This window comes from Puma concolor, chromosome E2 (genome assembly GCF_028749965.1).
Source record: "Puma concolor isolate L17-30 chromosome E2, mPumCon1.1.hap2, whole genome shotgun sequence".
NCBI classification, from domain to species: Eukaryota; Metazoa; Chordata; class Mammalia; order Carnivora; family Felidae; genus Puma; species Puma concolor.
The window spans coordinates 43,690,465-43,707,451 of NC_141681.1; the positions used below are offsets into that span (position 1 = coordinate 43,690,465).

General features: G+C 41.1%; 1 long non-coding RNA gene and 1 other non-coding gene across 4 annotated transcripts in view; one reads left to right on the forward strand and one right to left on the reverse strand.

Moving 5' to 3' along the window:
- Window positions 1–11,634, reverse strand: part of LOC147573519 (uncharacterized) — a 212,039-nt gene extending 200,405 nt beyond the window's left edge. For all 3 annotated transcript variants that reach the window (XR_015244845.1, XR_015244843.1, XR_015244844.1), the window contains exons 1-2: window positions 11,543–11,634; window positions 8,558–8,631 (exon numbers count right to left, since the gene is read on the reverse strand). This is a non-coding gene — a long non-coding RNA (uncharacterized LOC147573519). The remainder of the gene's footprint in view (window positions 1–8,557; window positions 8,632–11,542) is intronic.
- Window positions 5,376–5,483, forward strand: LOC112851434 (U6 spliceosomal RNA). The gene has a single exon (XR_003222758.1). It is a non-coding gene; the product is annotated as a U6 spliceosomal RNA (small nuclear RNA).
- Window positions 11,635–16,987: the final 5,353 nt, after the last annotated feature.

The window sequence follows — 16,987 nt, forward strand, 5'->3', positions numbered from 1 at the left end:
ATTTGCTTCATATAAAATCATTTTGCTTACATGAAAAGCAACTTAATTGTTTAAAAACGATTTTTAGGGGGCTCCTGGGTGGCGCAGTCGGTTGAGCGTCCGACTTCAGCCAGGTCATGATCTCGCGGTCCGTGAGTTCGGGCCCCGCGTCAGGCTCTGGGCTGATGGCTCGGAGCCTGGAGCCTGTTTCCGATTCTGTGTCTCCCTCTCTCTCTGCCCCTCCCCCGTTCATGCTCTGTCTCTCTCTGTCCCAAAAATAAATAAACGTTGAAAAAAAAAATTTAAAAAAAAAATAAAAACGATTTTTAGCTTTATTTATTTATTTTGAGGGGGAAGGGCAGAGAGGAGGAGAGGGAGAATCCCAAGCAGGCTCCAAGCTCAGTGCAGAGCCTGACTCAGGGCCTCATCTCATTACCCTGAGATCGTGACCTGAGCCAAAATCAAGAGTTGGTCGCTTAACTGACTGAGCCACCCAGATGCCCTTTGATTTTTTTTTTTTTTTTTTAGTGTAACTTCATACCAGGGACAGGAGTTCACAAATTGAATGGAGTTAGAAAATAATAATAAAGAAGTAAACAGAAAAAATATAAATAACAGCCTAACATAAACTACCATCACATGGTGCCACAAGATTAGCTGTTAAATATGAACAAATTATTTGCTATAGAAATTCTCAGGAAGGAAAACACTTGAAGTTGGACTGGAAAGAAAAAACATCAGAGAAGACAGAAAATGAATGTGAATTAGCCCTTGAAGAATGAGTAGGATTCATTAAAGCACAAAAACTGAAAAAGTCGTGAAAGCTCCAATAATCTCATTTTGCTAAAGAAGAGAGTGTGGTTTAGTGAGTAATCAGAAAGAAGGCTCAGAGCAGAATGGACTCAACTCATTGAGGACCATTAATGCCAGGATGAGATTTATTTTACAGCCAATGAGAGCTACTTCAAGGTTTAATGGAGGGCCTTCCTATGATCAATGTGGTATTTTAGGAAGATTATTCTGGCAAGGTAGGAGACTGAAGGATGAGAGGAAACCGTCGCTAATCCACTCAGCCTTCCCTGTAGGGAATTTTCCATTTTTTAACATAAGCTTTGAGAACAGAGTTACCCCCCAAACAACAGCGCCTGGATGGATATCTCCAGGATGTTCACTGCTGCACGTACCTTGTTTAGTTGGAAGAGATCACAGATAACCAAACTGCAGGCCGACTTATTCAAGCTCTGTGTCTCAATGAGGTTAAAGAAGATAAGTCTTTACTCAGCCCATAGCCACTGGGCAAGCAGGAGACGCCCTCTAGTTGGCTTACTCCTCCCTTACCTCCAGACAAAACACCTGCGTTACTACGTCACCTCATTTTGTTCCAGTCAGGTCCATCTGCTTATTCTTTTACAACATCTGTGAGTATAACGTAAGATCCGATGCTGTTCCCTACCCTCTCTTGTACCCGACATCAACGTTCACAATGTTAGGTGCTTGGACTTTGAGGCTTCAGATCCCTTTACTTTTTGCCTTTTCTTCTTTTTTTTTTTTTTTTTTTTTTTGGCTGTGATGGCAATGGTCATGTCTTTGCAGCTGAGACAAAGACCAATTATTTGCATCTTGGTCTCTACTCTTTACCTTGTAGGGCTTCATCCTCTGTGATAGATTCTGTTGTCAGGTGAGGGCAGTGAGTTGTCTCTACCCTTCAAAGCACTGTAAATACGCGGGTGAGTCTGTGTATTCTGCAAAACAGCATCTTGAAAAAGAAGCTGAGAAACACTCACTCCCTTTCTGTGCTTGGCATAAAATATACCCACCAGCAGAAAACTCCAAGATTGTGCCTCTAATGGTTCAGTCTCAGACTTACCTTTATTTTCTTAAACACTTTAAAGGATATACAGTTAAGGATATATCTTCCTGCTCAAATATTATCAATCTCCTAATACCTTCAAATAAAAGGTAAGAAACTAATGAAAGGAAAGAAAATAATATTTTTGGGGTGTCTTAGGTACCAGGCCCTCTTCTAAGAAATGTTCATAGGGGCACCTGGGTAGCTCGGTCAGTTGAGCATAGGACTTCGGCTCAGATCATGATTTCACAGTTCCTGAGTTAGAGCCCCACATTGAGCTCGCTGCCATCAGCACAGAGCCCTCTTTGGATCCTCTGCCCCCCTCTCTGTCCTTCCCCTACTTGCACTTTCAAAAATAAATCAAAACATTAAAAAAAGTTTTCATACATTATTCATTTACTCTTCAAAACAACCCTTGTATGTGAGTACTATCCCCATTTTACAGATGAGGAAACTAAGGTTGAAGAAGGTTAAGTCACTTGGCCAAGGTGATATAGAGTGTAAGCAGTGGACCCAGGATTGAAACCCAGCCCCTTCTTCATTGTACTTCCCAGCCCACCTGACCTTCACATGGCTTTCAGGCTCTGAACAATGTAGCCCCAAACTGCCTCCCCAACCTAATACACATTTTCACAGCTCTTATTTTGTTATACATAAATCAAAGTTGTTTCTCCAATCTAATTTTATTATTTCAAAAAGAAAAAAAAAGAACATCATAGGAAAGCAACCAGCAGTTGCTGAAGCTGAATTTACACGTGTTTTACAACCTAGCCGTTCTACTCCTGGGTAAATACCAACAGAAACATGCATGTATTCTTTAATTTTTTTATTTGAGTATAGTTGGTATACAATGTTGCATTAGTTGCAGGTGCACAACATAGTGATTCACCTTCTCTACACATTATGCTTTGCTCACCCCAAGTGGAACGATGGTCACAGAAGGGACAAAGATTTATACGAGGAAATTATAAATAGTAATAAGAATGGATAAACTGCAACAACACACACATATGAATCTCACAAACATAATGTTGAGCAAAAGAAGCTGGGCACGAAAAAGTACGTATTCTGTGGTTTCATTTATATGAAGTTCAAAAGCAGGCAAAACTTTATCTAGCACATGAGAAGTTAGGATAGCAGTTATCTGCTCCCCCAGGTGCAGGGGAGCAGATGTGACCAGAGGGGAGCTGATGTCCTAGCACAAATCAAGGCTGCAGCACCAAACTGTCAGAGTCATTGTATTCTTCACAGCCCTGCCCTCACAATGGGGCCTGGGAGGCAGGGCCAGTTTTACTCATCAAGAATGTTCTTGATGAAACAGTAAATATTATTAATGTTCCTAAATCTTGCTCTTGAATATACATCTTCTTAACATTTTAATATAAGAGGCGCCTGTCTTGATGAAGCAGTAAATATTATTAATGCTCCTAAATCTTGCCCTTGAATATAAATCTTCTTAACATTTTAATATAAGGGGTGCCTGGGTGGCTCAGTCAGTTAAGTGTCTGACTTTTTTTTTTTTCAATGTTTATTCATTTTTTGAGACAGAGAGAGAGAGAGAGAGAGAAGGTGAGGGAGGGGTAGAGACAGAGGGAGACAAAGAATCCAAAGCAGGCTCTAGGCTCTGAGCTGTCAGCACAGAGTCCTATGTGGGGCTCGAACTCATGAACCACAAGATCATGACCTGAGCCAAAGTCAGAGTCCTAACCAACTGAGTCACCCGGGCGCCCCAAGCAACTGACTCTTGATTTAGGCTCAGGTCTTGATCTCATGGTTCGTGAGCCCCATGCTGGCCTCCCAGCTGACAGCAGGGAGCCTACTTGGGATTCTCTCTCTGTCCTTCCCCTGTGTGTGCACACATGCGTGCACATGCTCTCTCCCTCTCTCTCTCAAAAATAAACATTTTTTAAAAAATCAAATCTTTTAAAAAACCATTTTAATATAATACGTACTATGAGATGACGTATGAGGTATGCGGGAAGCACTTCTGTGACATACTGAAGTACAATGGTTATCTTGAGGAAAAGCATGTGTGTGATCATTTGAGTTCTAAGCGGACCTAGCCGCTCTTTTGATAGAATGTCATTTTTACTTAAAAGAGAAACTGGCAAGCCGGTTATTCAGTTTGGCCCCACCTCCTGAAGGGAAGAGTATCAAAGAACGTGTAGACATATCTCAAAACCACCACGGCCTCCTTAGGAGTAAACAAACAGGCTCTCATCTGCTCTGTGGGAAGGCAGAGGAGCCGGGGACCAGTCCCAAGACTTAATGGTCACAGGAGCCAAACTCCACGGAAAGATACATTCCCAACGAAGGAGGTCTGCTGCACCTAGGTCAGGGCCCAGTGAGAAGAAATGGAATGAATTATCTGGATTGATGTCCTTGAAAAACTTGAATACCCAGATTCCTCTGAGCCCTTTGAGCCTACAGAAGGAGCTCACCCCCTCCCATTAAGAGCTAACCTCTCATCTCCCCCTTGTGGAGATCACACAGAGGCTGCTCCCCCACAAGACAACACTCACCCACCTACTCCCATCTCTGCAGGGATGTGGACCCTCAGGACCTGTCCTTCCTAACCACCAGGAGTTTAATCTCCAAATGGTGACTGAATCTTAAAATTAGGATTGACCCACAATATAACCCATAGGGCCTGATAAGGAAGGAAAGGGACTGTACCCCAAAGGGAGCTAGCATGTGCCAGCAAAAGCCAGGAGAGCACCTATAAGATTGGATTCTAGAGTGTTTGTTTGATCAAGAGGACTAGAATATATAAATTGAAGAAGGGAGAGTTTATCCACTTACAATCACCTTCCCAGGACACAGGATTTAATACTCTACTAAGAATATTAATTGCCGGGGTACCTAAATACTACTAAGTGGGTGCCTGGGTGGCTCAGTTGGTTGAGTGTCTGACTCCTGATTTTGGCTCAGGCCATGATCTCAGGGTTATGGGACTGAGCCCCATGTCAGGCTCTGCACGGAGTGTGGAGCCTGCTTGGGATTCTCTCCCTGTCTCTCTCTACACCACCCCCCTCTCTAAAATTAATTTTTTTTTTAGTGTTTATTCATTTTTGAGACAGAGAGAGACAGAGCATGAGCAGGGAAGGGGCAGAGAGAGAGGGAGACACAGAATCCGAAGCAGGCTCCAGGCTCTGAGCTGTCAGCACAGAGCCCGATGCGGGGCCTGAACCCACAAACCATGAGATCGTGACCTGAGTGAAGTGGTTGGACGCTTAACCAACCGAGCCACCCAGGCGCCCCAGATTAAAAATATTTTTTAAAAGAATATTAATTGGAAAGCTGCAGTTTGGAGTCAATATTCTCAGTACATATATGTATCTGACAAAAGATTTGTATCTAGGATACATAAAGAGCTTCTACAAGTTAGTAATAAAGGGCTTGAATAGACAATTAACAAAAACCATATGAAAGGCCAGTGAGCACATGAAAATGGTCTCAACATCATAAATCATCAGCAGAATGCAAATTAACCACAATGAGATACCTCCATACACCCATCAGAATAGTTAATACGAAGAAGGCTGACGTGCTCGCCTCGGCAGCACATGTGCTAAAACTGGAACAATACAGAAAAGAGCAGCATGGCCCCTGTTGCAGGGATGATATGCAAAAAAACCCACAACACCAAGCGTTGGTGAATATGAGAAACAACCAGAACTCTGACATTCTGCTGGTAGAGTGTAAAACGGCACACAAACACTCCTAGGCACTTTCTTAACTTAAAACTCAGCAATCCCGCTCCTAGGTATTTATCCAAGGAAAAATAAAAACGTACGTCGATGGAAAGCCTTGTACGAGAATGTTCATAGGAGTTTTATTTATATCAGTGACAAAATTCAAAATGGCCCCGGTGTCCATAGGCAAAGAGATAAACCGTAGCATAGTCACGTAAGAGAAAACTACCCAGCAACAAAGTGGAATGAATTACTGATACACATAAAAACAGAGTGATCTTGGGGCGCCTGGGTGGCGCAGTCGGTTAAGCGTCCGACTTCAGCCAGGTCACGATCTCGCGGTCCGTGAGTTCGAGCCCCGCATCAGGCTCTGGGCTGATGGCTCAGAGCCTGGAGCCTGTTTCCGATTCTGTGTCTCCCTCTCTCTCTGCTCCTCCCCGTTCATGCTCTGTCTCTCTCTGTCCCAAAAATAAATAAACGTTGAAAAAAATAAAAAAATAAAAAAAACAGAGTGATCTCAGCAACATTACACTCAGTGAGAAAAGCAAGACACAGAGTAGTACCTAGAAGGTATGGGCAAAACTCATACCTTTGATGAGAGAAATCAGAGGAACGGTTGCTTCTGGACAGGGGACTCACTGGGAAGAAGCAACAGGAAACTCTTTGGGGGTGATGGAAATGTCTTATATCTTGACAGAGCTATGACTTACACAGATACATGCATTTGTCCAATCGGTTGAACTGTACGCTTGAGATCTATGCATTTCACTATATGTAAATTATACCCTGATTAACATAAATAATCAAGCCTCATTCTTCTTTCCCTTTTCCTCCTATTTTTTATCTTAGTTAGCACATCACCATTTATTTAATAGTCTTCAAGTCCAACCCATTCTAGACTTCCCTCTTCCTCTTCATCTGCTCTATTACCAAACCCTTTAGAGTTTCACGCTCTCAAATCTGCCCCTTCATATTCACTACTAATGACCCAGGCTTAGTTCACACCCCTGGACTGGTGAAATAGATTTATAACTGGACTTACCATTTCTTAATTCTTTCTCTACAATGCCAAAAGAGTGACCTTCCTAAAATTCATAACCCTTCCTAAAATTCACTCCCTCATTAAACGCTCTTTGATAGATTTATGCTACCTGTAAAAGAATATCTAAACTCCTAGCGGAACAATAGGCCAAGTGCTACCTGGTCTAGTCTAGGAACACACCCAGGGAATGTAATGTCTGAAGTCATCTAGTCCCTGGGGCGTCTGGGTGGCTCAGTCGGTTAACCGTCATCTCAGGTTAACCTTTGGCTCAGGTCATCATCTCACGGTTCATGGGTTCAAGCCCCATGTTGGGCTCTGTGCTGACAGCTCAGAGCCTACAGCCTGCTTCGGATTCTGTGTCTCCCTCACTCTCTCTGTCCCTCCCCCACTTGTGCGTGCTCTCTCTCTGTCTGTCTCAAAAATAAATACAATTTTTAAAAAATGAAGTCATCTAGTCCCCAAACAGAGGCCTGACCATTCTGGTTTCCTATCTGCGAATTATGCGTTCATGTTTCCGGTTGAAGTGGGATATCTTGGACTTCATAATCATCTCAGTTCAGTAACACATGCTCATCCTCCCTCCCTGCCTCAGGGAGAGGAGTCCCCATCTCCAGCCACCAAGACTCAACGTGTGGAGGTACCAGATATCCCTTCCTCTCCCACACCCAGGTGCAAAAGTCCTGTCCATTCAGCCTCAACAGCACCCACTGCTGTTAACTAGCTGCCTTGTTATAATGTCAGGACTACGTCTCCTCTCCACAGATTACAGCTGTTGCCTCTTAGCTGGTTTTCTCTACTTCAAATGCAACTTGGAGGATTTACATCCAACACATTGGCATCATGCATGATTTGGATTTTCAGCATCCCGGAGATTCCCACTTTCCTTGGGTATCACCATAACTGTTGCTTTAACTGAGGTTCTGTACAAACTTCAAAAAGATTAGCTATAAAATGAGGGCTCTTAGTGGTCAAATCAACTGTCCATTTTTATGATTCACTTGATCTCAAAGCTGGCGTTAGCGGCTGGTTTAAGATCAAACCAAAGGCTTACTTTCACCTCACTGAATGTGTTTGAGCAAAATTGAACTGCTTTTGTTGGGGATGCTATTTACAAAAGAAAGGTCCAGAGCATGGCAGGTTATGAGATGCCTTGTAACAAAGATATTTTTTTCTATAGTCAATGTGTTGGACTAAAGATGGCCAGAAAGTGGTACTGCTACCATTAGAGGTGTCACTGTCCCTTAAATTTGGCCAAGTTCTCTAACTGCTCTGACCAGCAGAATACAAGAGTGATGCTATGCCAGTCATAGTCCCGGACCTTAAGAAACAAGCAGCTTCCGTTTCTTGAGTCTTGAAACAGCCTCTCTTGGAGCCGTCAGCCACCATGTAAGAATTCCAACTACCCTAAGGCCCCCTTGCTGGAGACACATGTAGGGAGGTCCTGAGACCGCACGAGAGGACAGACATGCCCAGCCAGCCCCCAGATGAGGTCTCACATAAAAATAAGTATAAATAAATCTTCCTTACTGTGTTCTGTCTGAATTCCTGTCCCACAAAACTATGAGAAAATGACTGTTGTTTTAACTCACTGAGCTGTGGGGTAATTTGTTACCCAGAAATTGATAACTAGTACAATAAAGACCTGATAAAATTAGCAGCTTTAAATAGAATTCTCCATTCTACAGAAATATGTTGCTAATGAAAATGATCTAATTATTCTTTTCATGTCTTGACGAAATTATAAAGTAAAGCTATTAGATATGAAACAAAGATAAGACTAGAAAGTTTGTATGTGGTTTTAAATGAGAGACGAAGACAACTAGAGATTAATATTGGAACACTGCCATATTTTGCTCTTCAGAATGCATATCCAGGAGAACATGTCAAATTCCACTTCTGGATGACTCCTAAGTTTACACTTTAACACATCCTTTTTCAAAACAAAGCATTTTGTTCATCTATTTATTCAATGAATATTTACTGGATACCTACCATGTGTCAGGTTCCATTCTGAATGCTAAAGATACAGTGATGAACAAAACGGACAGTTCCTCTCCTCTGAGAGCCTAGAGTGAGTGATAAAATATAAAAAGAGAAAAACAGTAAGCCAGTTAGGCTCAAGAATAAGAAAATCATCTCAGTGGACAAGGTACAGATATACACAGTGGTGGCAAGAGGGCAGCCCCAGGCCTACTGGATTAGGGACAGGTCCCAGCACTGACAACCAGGAATTCAGTTCCTTTGGGACAAAGGAGTCTTGCTTTCTGCAAGAAAGCTCTTTTTCTTAAAAAGAAGCTGAAAAAAATGCTCAACATCACTCATCATCAGGGAAATACAAATCAAAACCACAATGAGATACCACCTCACACCTGTCAGAATGGCTAACATTAACAACTCAGGCAACAACAGATGTTGGCGAGGATGCGGAGAAAGAGGATCTCTTTTGCATTGTTGGCGGGAATGCAAGCTGGTGCAGCCACTCTGGAAAACAGTATGGAGGGTCCTCAAAAAACTAAAAATAGAACTACCCTACGACCTAGCAATTGCACTACTAGGTATTTACCCAGGGATATAGGTGTGCTGTTTCGAAGGGACACATGCACCTCCATGTTTATAGCAGCAGTATCAACAATAGACAAAGTATGGAAAGAGCCCAAATGTCCATCGATGGATGAATGGATAAAGAAGATGTGGTATACATATACAATGGAGTATTACTCGGCAATCAAAAAGAAGGAAATCTTGCCATTTGCAACTACGTGGATGGAACTGGAGGGTATTATGCTAAGTGAAATTAGTCAGTCAGAGAAAGACAAAAATCATATGAGCTCACTCATATGAGGACTCTAAGAGACAAAACAGATGAACATAAGGGAAGAAAAACAAAAATAATATAAAAACAGGGAGGGGGACAAAACAAAAGAGACTCATAAATATGGAGAACAAACTGAGGGTTGCTGGAGGGGTTGTGTGTGGGGGGGGGATGGGCTAAATGGGTAAGGGGCATTAAGGAATCTACTCCTGAAATCACTGCTTCACTTATACTAACTAATTTGGATGTAAATTAAAAATAAATAAATAAATAAAAATAAAAATAAAAAATAAAGTTAAATTATGAAAAAAAAATTCTGCAGACTGAAACAAAAAAAAAAAAAAAGAAAGAAAGAAAAGGAAGCTGAAAAAGACAGCTGCCAATTGGGGCTGGGTGCCCTGTCTTCACAGAAGGCTGTGGGTCTGGGGAGGTGAAGAACAGAGGACTCAACCCAAGCTGGATCCAAGATTCCCCAATATGATCACAGAACAAGGGCAGCCAAGTATCATAAGATCTGATTCCGGGCTGGAGGCAGACAGAGGACATGTGATGGCAACTACAAAACCATTAAATGACCAGACAGGAAGGAAAGAGAAATGTCACCTGTAAAACTGTACATCTATTTATGCAGAACATGTACCACTGAGATGCCACATAACCACAACCTCTAAAGTCCACTTAAAATGTTTTGCCTACACAGAAGAAAAGCTGCACTGCCATTTTGTAAGGGAAATCTGTGCTTTGGTTTGTCATCTATTGAGTTTTTATTCTTGTTCCTGTGTGTTTAACAATTGCTACGGTAGGAAAACAAAAATTAGCAGCCTGCCAAGCACTCGTGAGTCATGGCTGTTTTTGAGTCTATTCAGCTGACTAGCAGCTACTGTGCAGCCCAGGAGAGGACTGAGGGGCCAGCAGAAGTGAAGATGGCCCTCCTCATTAAGGGGAGACACTGTATCTCTAAAGAATGGAAATTATCATAAAACCGCAGGTGTTCTCCTATATAGATTCGATTACTTTGAGACTAAAATGAAACAAGGAGTGTTTTGAGTCATAAATATGTTTTTCATAACTTGATTATGAGTAAAATAACAATTTCCTAACTGATGTCATTCAAGTTCAGGTATGAATGGGACACATCAGATTATCCTGGGTAACTTTTTTTTAATGTTATTTTTAATTTTTAAGTTTATTTAATTAATTAATTAATTAATAAGAGACAGAGCAAGTGGGGGAGGGGCAGAGAGAGAGCGAGAGAGAGACAGAATCCCAAGCAGGCTCTCACGGACAGTGCGGAGCCAGACTAGGCACTTGAACTCATGAACCCTGAGATCATGACTTGAGCTGAAACCAAGAGTCAGAGGCTTAACAGACTGAGCCACCCAGGCACCCCTCCCTGGGTAACTTTTGCCCCACTTATTAGTGAGGCAAATTAGTATCCAGGATCTAGCCATTTTATTCTTAAAAAAAAAAAAAAATTAGAAATGAAAAAGGCAATTGAAGTAAATACCTACCCACAGTTTGACAAGAAAGCGGCCAGGGGGCAATATCATATAGTCAAGAGCACAAGCTCTGAAGCCAGAATAATGAGATTCTGATCTTGACTCTGCCAAGTAATAGGTGTGAAATCTTTGGGAGGCAAAATTGCCTATCTGTGCCTCAGTTGCCTCAAGCACTCACATACTATATTGGCACGCATATATTACATTTTAAGGAGGTCTTCACAAATGAAACTGAGTAGAACAATATTTTTATAAAAATATATTTTATTTTGTTTTGCATCACGAAAAACTTCGAAAACACACCTTTATTTTGGCCATCTAATGGGGCCGCCCCTAAGAACTCTCATTACTAGACGGGGCTGAGGACTTTCTTTTTATTTTTAAAGAAAGCTCGGGAAGGAAGCCGTATTTAAACCGAAAACTCCCCTCCCAGGAAGAAAACCACTCAGGTGCTGCATCTGTTTTGCAACAGTGCCCCTGAAGCCCACGCGAGGATGCAGGGAGCGTCCCGTGGGTAGTCGTCCCACTCCCGACAGGACTCTTGTCCTAAGAGAGCAGAGGAACGGGGGAAGATCAACCCACTCTGTACCCACAACTTCCCGCCTTCCCCTCCGGCAGACAAGCCGGTGCAAATAACGCCGGGCGCCGACGCTGCACCTCACTCACCTGCCACCAAAAAGCTTCCCAACCGACCGCAGCAGCACCTCGCCTGGGGCGTCCCGAGCCAGGAGGCGGGGAGAGGGGTGTGGCCACGGCCGGGGCGGGGTTGACAGCCAAATCACACCCACAGGCCCTTGGGGCCAGACCCTTCCTCCGCCCACCTCTCTGCGCCTGCGCCTGATAACGCGGGGCAGGCTGGGAGGTAGCGATGGCCTGGTGGTTGGTGCGCTGGCAAGTTGCTTGTTGCGCTGCTCTAGCCTTAGCCACGTCCTCATCACCTGTGCCGGCCATCTGAGTGTCCGGCCTTCTCAGTCCTCAAACCCCAATCAAGAGTGAACATAGCCCTCACCCCCAAAAATTTCCTTCGGCCCGTTGGTAATCCCTCTTGACAGGCAGTCTACTGTAACTATTCCTTACATAACCATAGATCTGCTTTTGGTCACTATAGATTAGTTTGCACTTTATGGAGTTGTATATAAACGTAATCATATACTATGTGCTTTGGAGGGGGTTAGAAATCCAGCTTAATCATTTCTGGATTCATCCATGTTGCTGAGTGTATCAATAGTTCATTCCTTTTTTATTACTGAGTAGTAGTCCATTATGTGGATATTGCACCATGTGTTTATCCATTCACACGTTGTTGGACTTTTAGGTTGTTTCCAGTTTCTGGCTATATCGAAGCTATCGACATAGTTGTACAAGCCTTTGTATGGGCATACGCTTTTGTTTCGATTAATACCTACGAGTGAATGGCTCTCATTATGATAGATCTATATTTAACTTTTTAAGAAAACTGACAAATTGTTTTTCAAAGTGTTTGTTCCACTTTACATTCCCACCAACAGTGAGTGAAAGTTCTAGATTCTCCATATTCTCACCAAAACTTATTGGACATTCTAAATATCTAAAAGACATTCTAGAGATCTAAAAGATCTCATGTAGGTTAATTTGCTTTTGTCTAATGACTAATGAAGTTGAACATCCTTTCATAAGCATATGTCATCCATGTATTTTTTTAGTAAAGTGTCAATTCAAATCTTTTGCCCATTTTTAAAAATTGGGTTTCTCATTCTCTTACTAATAAGTGTTTCAAGTTTTTTACATACTTTGGATGTGTCTTTTCAGATATGTGATTTGTGAATATTTTCTTCCAATCTGTGGCTGGAATCTTTTCATTGACTTAAAAGCATGTTTCAAAAGCAGAGATTCTTATTTTTGACAAAGTTTAACTTAGCTATTTTTATTTATTTTTAGTGTCATATCTAAGAAATCTTTGCCTAACCCAAGGTCCTACAGATTTTGTCTACTTTTTCTCTATAAGTTTCATAGTTCTAAAATTTAAACTTATGATGATCTATGCTACATTAATTTTTATATATATTGCAAGCGATGAGTTAAAGTTAATTTTTTGCTATAGCTATCCATTTTTTTCAGCCATTTGTTGAAAAGATTATATTTTCTCCATTGAACTGCCTTTGCCACTTAGTGGGAAATCAGTTGATTATATAAATGTGGGCTTATTTATGGAATCTATTCTATTCATTGATTTATCTATCATGACATTGATACCACATAGTCCTGATTACCATAGCTTTATAATAAGCTTAAAATCAGATAATTTAAATCCTCCAACTTTGTTCTTTTTTCTCAAAGTGGTCTTTGCTATATGCTTTGCATTTCCAAATGAATTTTAGAATCAGTTTGTCAATTTCAACAAAAACAAAAAACAAAGCCTGCTGAGATTTTGACTGGAATTGTAAGGGATCTATAGATCAATCTACATCAAACCTTAAAAATATTGAGTCTTTCGGGGCGCCTGGGTGGCGCAGTCGGTTAAGCGTCCGACTTCAGCCAGGTCACGATCTCGCGGTCCGTGAGTTCGAGCCCCGCGTCAGGCTCTGGGCTGATGGCTCAGAGCCTGGAGCCTGTTTCCAATTCTGTGTCTCCCTCTCTCTCTGCCCCTCCCCCGTTCATGCTCTGTCTCTCTCTATCCCAAAAATAAATAAACGTTGAAAAAAAAAAAAATTTTTTAAATATTGAGTCTTTCAATCTATGAATATGGTATACATCTCCATGTACACAGGTGTTCTGTAATTTCTCTCAGAAATGTTTGTATTTTTCAGTGTATAGGCCTTGCGTATCTTTTGACAGATTTATCTCTAAGTTTTCATAGTTCTAGTGTTATTATAAATGGTATTTTTATATTTTTAATAGTTTATTGCTAATATATAGAAATACAAATGATTTTTGTATACTTATCTTGTATCCTGAAAACTTAGTACACTCACTTATTAGTTTAGGTAGTTTTTTATACATACCAAAAGATTTTCTATATAGACAGTCATTTCATCAATGAATAATGACCATTTTGTTCTTCCTTTCTAACCTGGATGACTTTTACTTCTTTTTCTTACCTTACTGCACTAGCTAGAACCTCCAGTAGCATTTGATGGGGAATGGGTAGTCTTTTCAATGTAAATATGGCTAGGTCAGTTGAATATTTATATAAGGAAACATGAGGGGTACCTGGGTGGCTCAGTCGGTTAAGCATCCAACTTCGGTCCAGGTCATGATCTCGAAGTTTGTGGGTTAGAGCCTACATCAGGCCATCTGCTGTCAGCACAGAGCCCTCTTCAGATCCTCTGTCCCCTTCTTGTTCGTGTGCATGTGCTCTCTCTCTCTCTCTCTCTCTCAAAAAATCAATACATATAAAAAAATTTTAATAAAAAAAAACATGAACCTTGGCCTCCACCACACACCATACACAAAAATCAATTTGAGAAGCATATGAAAGGTAAGAGATGAAAGATAAGAGACCATGTTAATGGGTAACAGCAGGCAAATATTTCCTTCATGGGACACAAATAGCTGTAACCATAGAAGACTGATACATTAATTCAATTTAATTTATAAATTAAATAAGCTTAACTTCTACATCAGTTAATAAAATTTCTACTCATCAAAAGACACCATTAAGAGAGTGAAAAGGTAAGTGACAGGCCAGCAGAAGATGTTTGTAAAACATATATCTGACAAAGGGCTCCTATAAATTAATAAGAAAATCTCTGGATTAATTTTAGGGAAGGGGAAAGGCAAAAGACTTGCACTGACCTTCACAAAGAAGAAGATCCAAATGGATGAAGATCCAAGCAGATGAAAAGGCATTCAACATCATTAGGTCAACAAGAAAATGCAAATTAAAACCACAATTGATTTACCACTATAAATCAAAACTCTCAACCTCCCACCATACTGCAACCAGTCTGGAAAACTGGAAGGAAGCATTATTTTTTTTTTTCAACGTTTGTTTATTTTTGGGACAGAGAGAGACAGAGCATGAACGGGGGAGGGGCAGAGAGAGAGGGAGACACAGAATCGGAAACAGGCTCCAGGCTCTGAGCCATCAGCCCAGAGCCCGACGCGGGGCTCGAACTCCCGGACCGCGAGATCGTGACCTGGCTGAAGTCGGACGCTTAACCGACTGCGCCACCCAGGCGCCCCTGGAAGCATTATTAAAGCTAAATATACATATATGCCCTATGACCTAGTAGCTCCATTTCTGGATATATGCCCAATACAAATGAATGTTTATGTCCAGAGAAAGACATGTAGAGGAATGTTCATGGAAGCTTTATTTCTAATGGCTGAAACTAGAAACAAGCCCAATTCCATCAACAATAGAATGCGCAACCATATTGTGTTTTACTCATAAATTGAAATACTACCGTATGCTGTGGAATACAATAATGAAGAAGTACAAACCACTGCTGCATGCAAGCATATGGATGAATATCACAAATATAATGCCAATCAAAACAACCTAGCCACAAAATATTACATCTGTATGATTCTATTTATATGAAGTTCATAAAGAGGCCAGACTAACCCATGGTTATTTTTGTTGGGGGTGGGGACTGATAACCACTGGGACAAGTACAAGCAAACTTATTGGGGTACCGGAAATGATCTGTATCTTTGTGTGGTGGCTAAACAAAGGTATACACATGTGAAAATACACTGTGCTCTACACATAAGATTTATTTGTTTTATGTACATAAGTTTTATTAACATAAAAGACAACTAAATAAAGTATTGGTTTCTGAACATAATGCAATTCTACTGATATGTATCTATTTCTGAGCCAAAGTTGTACTCTTAATGCTATAACTTCCCAGGAGGTTTGATGTCTGAAAAATAAGCCTGTTTTTCTTTCAAAAATTTCCTGCACATGTATGCTTCCAGGTGAACTTTGGGATCAATTTTTCAAATTCCTCAGAAAAAACCTGTTAGGATTTTCATTGGAATTATGCCATATCTGTACTTTATTTGGAGAGCACTTAAATCTCTACAATATTGACTCTTTCCATCCAATTAACATGGTTCATTTATTCAGGAATTCAGTCAAGTTTTAAGGTATTTTTCAGGTAATGCTTGAATATTTTTGGTATATTATTATTATGTACATGATATGTATTAAGTAATTATTATTTCTGCTGCTATTATATAAGAAATATTTATCCTATTACATTCTGTAATCATTGATGGTACATGAAAAGGCTTTTAAAAATTATGTATCTGGGGCACCTGGGTGGCTAAGTGATAGAGCATCTGACTCTTGATTTCGGCTCAGGTCATGGTCCCGGGGTCATGGGATTGGGCCCTACGTCAGGCTCCATACTCGGGGGAGCCTGCTTGGGATTCTCTCTCCCTCCCTCTGCCCCTCCATTCCCTTTTTCTCTCTTTCTCAAATAAAAAATATCCAGCTAGATAGATAGATAATGGATGGATGGATGGATGGATGAATGGATGGATGATGGATAGATAGATCTGGCCACTTTGATGAGCTTCTTCATTTTCATTGAACAAAGTATTATAGTTTTTCTTCATTGGACTTTTTTAACTTCCAGGTATAAAGTATCAAATCTTTTCTCCATTATATGAGAGTCTGATTTTTGGTTAATTTTCTACGTTTTCTTGGAAACAGGTAAAGATGGTATGTGTCAACTATGTTACTTGGCAACATTGCTTGGTTTGTAACTTTTATCTGGACTTGGAGTCACTGGAGCCTTGGGGGTCCTTTTCTAACCTGCAAGTCCCCTGTGGGGACCCTGAAGGCCATGCCTTAAAGTTGTTTCCAGAGATATTGTTTGCTAGGGGGCATGAAATCAGGGCAACTTGTACACCTGCCCAATGTAGATCTTGTCTTCTTGCTCCTGAGCCATCTGCTGAGTGAACTGCTTCAAAGATTCCCACGGCTGGAAATATCTGACACTGCCTTGGTGGCATGTGAGGTTCCTGTCCTATATTTTCTGAATAGTCTCCTATATTTTCTGAATAGTCTCCTATATTTTCTGAATAGTGTCGTGTGTGACCTCCATTAGCCTTAGGAGTCTGAAAGTTAGGCGGAATCTAAGAAGACCTACCCATGGGCATCACAGGGTAATGGCA